Source organism: Solanum pennellii, chromosome 7 (genome assembly GCF_001406875.1).
Source record: "Solanum pennellii chromosome 7, SPENNV200".
Lineage (NCBI taxonomy): Eukaryota > Viridiplantae > Streptophyta > Magnoliopsida > Solanales > Solanaceae > Solanum > Solanum pennellii.
In genome coordinates this window covers 28,873,528-28,879,181 of record NC_028643.1, presented here as the reverse complement: position 1 = coordinate 28,879,181, position 5,654 = coordinate 28,873,528, and the positions used below count along the sequence as shown (strand labels likewise).

Genomic DNA, 5,654 nt, shown 5'->3' with positions numbered 1-5,654 from the left:
AGTTATGAACCTGTGGGGAACACGTAAACCCTAGTTACTTTGATTAACTGATTAAAACCCAACTTTCAAACTCATTAAGTGTCTATTTCAATTTTGCTAGTTATTTTTACTTATTAGGAAATACAAAACCCCCTTTTTATGTTTTTTACTTTCCAAGGAAGTCATCAACCGAACAATAGTAATAAACAAGTTGAAGTTAAGTCTAGACTATTTTCCTCGTGGGAACGATCCCAACCTCACTAGTTGGGTTATTTACTTGACGCGACCGTTTTACTTCTCATTTGAGTAGTAAGTTTGAGCGTATCAAAGAGTCACAACCCTTCCTTTCTGTTCACTTTAAAACCCAACAATAATTTTCAGTCAATAATTTACTTTCCATCAAATCCTACCTTAATTAGTTGAAACGTGTTCCACACACCCTGGTAATTAACATGAGCCAAGATTTAAAGGTATGTCAAAATAAAGAAATAATATAGACAGATAACTACTGCAGGGGCAATAAGTAAACAAACAAAAACCTTAAACATTATGAGTAATATAACTCCAAAGGACACTCAAAAATTGAAATTAAAATACTAAGTGAATTTTCAGAACTTGTATCTAGATCGGAAATCAATATTTTCTACTTTTTGAAAAATTGAACCAATAAAGTTGCTCTTTGTACCACCATGTGATGCACTGTTCGAACACCAAAAAGAGAATATATATCATAAAAATGCGAGAAAATGCAAATTCACATGCCTTTCTATTGTAGAGGGGCAAGTACCAATTTACCCCTAAATCAATTCACAAATTTTAGAAAACTTTAAGAACAACTAAAATTGTTTTCCGTACAAACACATATGCAGTGTTATAAACTTTCTTAGAAAATTTGTACTTCTTGCTTTGTTATTTGGACATCAGCAAAAACTTTTTAAAAGTCCATCCTTTTCTATTTAATTACAAACTATGTCTGCCATTAAGAATATGGTGGGTTCTAATTTTTTGTTTTTTCATTAATTTCATAAGACATGAGTCCCATATTAAGTATTTATTACTTTTTTATCGTCATACATGTATATTCTCCCTATTTAATTTTATTGGTATTTTATTTAAAATATTTTATTATTTTTACTAACCTCAGTAATCAAAGCAAGTTTTTGATCTCTGTTAAGGCATGAGCCATTCTTAATAATTTGTGTATTTGGACAAGACAACTCCTCATGAGATTCAGCCATCAGGGAGTTTGAGTGGACGAACAATGCATTATTTAATTGTACAAGATGTTGGGTAAATTGTACTGCATATTTGGCATTTATTTTTATTGAGGTGAGACACGTGTACTAACACTTTTTTTGGGCCAAACCACGTGTCATTCTCATTTACCTACAATATTATACAGAGGTTTAACTTTTCAGATTTTTACATGGGAAATAGTGCTGCACGTGCTTCTGCATAAAGCAGTACAGGCTATGCACTTTTGAAAGAAAAATATATGATTTTACTATTTTAACCCTACTTTTACAACTCAATTTCTATTTGATGTACAATTTACAATTCTTTTTGTACCACATTTTAATGCAGTGTTCGTCCTTATAAACTGTCCTTTCTAAATAGGTCAAAAAAATAAAATTTGAAGAATTTAATTTTGAAAAGAACACCTACATCATTAGGGGAATTAGCACTTTTAATCCCTCAAATACCAATAAATTATAATTGTATCCTTATCATTTTTGGTTGAGTAAATTTAACCTCCAAAAATAATTAATAATAAATTATTAAGCGCTAAACTATTTAATTATCGATGTATCATATTAAGTTTTATTGGTATTCGGTTTTTGGAGGATAAAATAGTCATAAAAAAGTTCAAATATTATATTTTTTCAATATTAAATATTCAAAGATCATATAATTAAAAATTAAATCTATTATCGATACAATAACAACAAAATATTGTAAGGATCAAACTTAATACATATTATCAACTAAGGGACTAAATGAGTAAATATTCCAAATTATATATAATGGAGGATTTCTTTAAAATCTTTGGTGTTAAACTTGGGGGTGGCCCGTGGCAAGCACGGGCCCAATAGTCAAAATATCAGTATTAATCAACTGATATTGGACATCAAGATGATCCATATTAACTAAGATAATAAAATCAAAATATTTTTTTTGACATATGAGATCAACATGTGATTGTTTATCATATCATATGTAGAGGATGCTGCTGTTCATTTTTAGTTGCTGATCTTCTTCATCATCCCAAAACCATAGCATAGGGAGTTGTTAGGGGTTCCTGAGAAAATTGTTAGTGTTAGTAAATTTAGAAAGTTGAGTTGTTAATGATAAAAGTGAAACCGTTGGAAAAGTATATATGACAAAAAAATGTGGGATATAATATTATCAGCGAAGCTAAATAACAAAGGCTTCACAAAAAGTTAACTGATTCATTTCCTTGACAAAAAGTTAACTGATTCATTTCATTCTCCCTATTGAGCAAACTTGAATCGACTGAGAATCCAAAAACTTCATTAAGCAAAAGTCACAAAATCAAGTGAGGAAGTTCCTCTAATTAGACAAATTAAGGTATGTTAAAAAATGAAAATACAATATTCAAATTCATATCAGCTGGATGTTGTCATTGTCCTATATGTAAATAGGCAATAACACATGAGATAATTGGCAGAAATAAAGTCAGGATCGTTAGCAATACATAAGTCGATTATACTATAACAAAAAAAAATCATTTTGAAGTATGTAGAAGAAAACAACTGGACATAGTATTTTACTAAAATGAGGGTTGTCTTAAAGTAAATCTATATAGAACACATCAGTCAACATTTATGACTATATAATATATACAAATATTGAACATCTTACTTCTGTCAAGGTTTGACAGGAATGAAAAATTGTGTTGATTTTCATCATCTGTAAGCACCATATTTGACACAAACATAGCAAAGTTTTAAACAGTGGTGAACAAAAAATATTACGACAGAAGGATATAAGATGGTTTAGCAGAAGTACGCTTACATCCACAACAAGATAAAATACATTAACAAAAGCTGATATATTGTCAAATACTCAATGAACTGTAATTATTGAGAAATATCATCTACCATGTCTGCTACATCAAAACACTAATTCTGAAGGCATCTATTGTTTACAAAAGACATGAATTTTTGGTCTTTCAAAAACATCTCTCTTTTCTTTCTAACCAGATAGTCCGAAAGATGCAAACAGAGGCATGATAAACCTGATTTTCTTCAAATTTTTTATGACTTTCTTGTTTGTACAAATATTTTTAGCAAGCCTTTCACACTACATGAAATAAAGAGGTTCTAAATTTGTTTTGTATGGCTACTTTGTACTTTCCTTTTCTGTTGGATATTCTATTAGCATGTTATTAAGTGCATGCTTTTCACACTAACACACTAATATTGTTTGATAATATGTCTGAAAGAACTGGACACTATTAATTCTTCCTAATTTTTTCTTTTTTCCATCTTCATCCTCCGACATTTTGTTCTGCTCTTTCTCTCTTCTTGGTTCATTTATGTCACTTTGCATCTATGAAATAGTTTCTTGTATGTAATTGTTTAATTTGTGCTTTTGTAAAGCCAAACATCCGAATTCAAAGTAAAAGATTCAATTAGCAATTAAATTCTATATCTAATGACTACAATTATAAAGATAAGTCACATAAACTCTTAGACTGTTATACAAGTTACTGTTAAGCTCAAGATATCAACCAGGCAGACCCAAGTCATTAATTTACTCAAAATGATCAAATAAAATAGAAACTGAAAGAAAGTTGGAAGTATTCATAATCATCACGGCCAACATACTGCATTAAATGTGGATACTAATCTCAAAGAAATCACTCAAAACACTTGGTAACACGGGTTAAGTTTTAATACTTCTAGTTGAAAGTATTCATAATCATCACGGCCAACATACTGCATTAGATGTGGATACTAATCTCAAAGAAATCACTCAAAACACTTGGTAACACGGGTTAAGTTTTAATACTTCTTATAACTAAGTTTGAAGGGAAGCACAAATACCGAAAGTGAAATGTGAAATTATTGTTGAAGGAGAGAAAACATGAAGATTCAAAAAAGCAAATGATGCCTTTTAAAAGACTTTTGACAGAGGAAACACCACCCACCAAAGAAAATTCCATGATGCCTAATTTGAAATTGATTGTGAAGCACTTAGTATAAAATAAATAAATAAATAAACAACTAACAAAATCAGCCATCAAAATATTGTAAAATAAATTTGGGTTAAAGCATTAGTTAACATATGTCCTTAGTTCAACTTGATGTTTATTAACATGTCACTATCACCTAGTCACATTTAAGCTCAGTCTAATGGGAAGAAGTAAGCTTACTGAAAATATTACTCCTTTTTTTAAGATTCCATTACCCTTTCTCGCTCCCATACATTCTGTTGATGGGAAGTATAGTATCAATTAAGCATATCGATTATTTTTTACAAGTGTCTTATCAGTTTCATCAAGAGGATAAACATTTACTCACCCTTAGTAGATAGTTCAACTTCATTAACATCTGCCAAGATAAACCCAGCTATTGAAACTGATCAATTTTCGTAACACATAAGTATTGCCTTCATTGGGGAATTTCGTCAAACACGTGGCCACAATCATTATCTGCAAAAATATTATATTGGCCAAAAAAATTAGTATTTAAGAACTTGATAGTTGATACTACAAAATAATGAGAAAAAAATCATGCATGAGCAGAATAATCAATTAACAGAACATTTGCATATCTATAAAGTGAGGGATTCCATCTTTAACTCTGTCCTCCACTCTAATCTCTCTACAGTAAGAACAACACTGGCAAACTTGGACTGAAGTCAATTGTTTTGTCCCCAAAAATAAGCCAAACTTCATCTGCACGTTCAACTATTTCCTCTTCTTCACCTTTTGAGTGTTAACCCCAAAATAAGTAGAAATACCATAACTATGTGCATGCAAGACTATTGAAAAAGTGAAAATTTTGGATGCACTATGTTCATCAAGGGTCCAAAGTCATCTATGTATTTATTTCTATTTTCGAACATGCATGAGTAAATTAGATACAATTGATGATACATACATCTAAAATAGCTACCATTATAGGTCAGTTTTTCAAGTTTAGGACTATATGAGAGTAGAAAAATCATAAAAAAAAAACTCACCGTAATACAACAGGTACGAAGAAGAATTGGAGGGCTAAACAGAGATTAAACACGATATCAGAATTTGATAAAGAGCAAATGAGCAAGGGTGAGAATAGATGTGGAGAACACTCTAGATTCTTGAAAGAAGGAAGAAGAAGAAAGTGGGAGAGAAGGGAGAGTAAAGCAAAAGGTAAGATGTTTCATATTTTACATGGGAAATAGTGTTGCACGTGCTTCTGCATAAAGCAGTACAGGCTATGTACTTTTGAAAGAAAAATATATGATTTTACTATTTTAACCCTACTTTTACAACTCAATTTCTATTTGATGTACATTTTACAATTCTTTTTGTACCACATTTTAATGCAGTGTTCGTCCTTATAAACTGTCCTTTCTAAATAGGGGGAGATATATCGTTGCACGTTGCAGTGTTCGTCCCTTTACTTGTTGGCTTTGAATATATATATATATATATATATATA

The 5,654-nt window shown here is 30.5% G+C and overlaps 1 long non-coding RNA gene across 1 annotated transcript; it reads right to left on the bottom strand.

Moving 5' to 3' along the window:
• Positions 1–2,011: 2,011 nt before the first annotated feature.
• LOC107025631 lies at positions 2,012–5,391 on the bottom strand. The gene is made up of 3 exons (XR_001457433.2): positions 5,191–5,391; positions 4,527–4,657; positions 2,012–2,278 (listed from the first exon to the last, which is right to left on the bottom strand). It is a non-coding gene; the product is annotated as an uncharacterized LOC107025631 (long non-coding RNA).
• Positions 5,392–5,654: the final 263 nt, after the last annotated feature.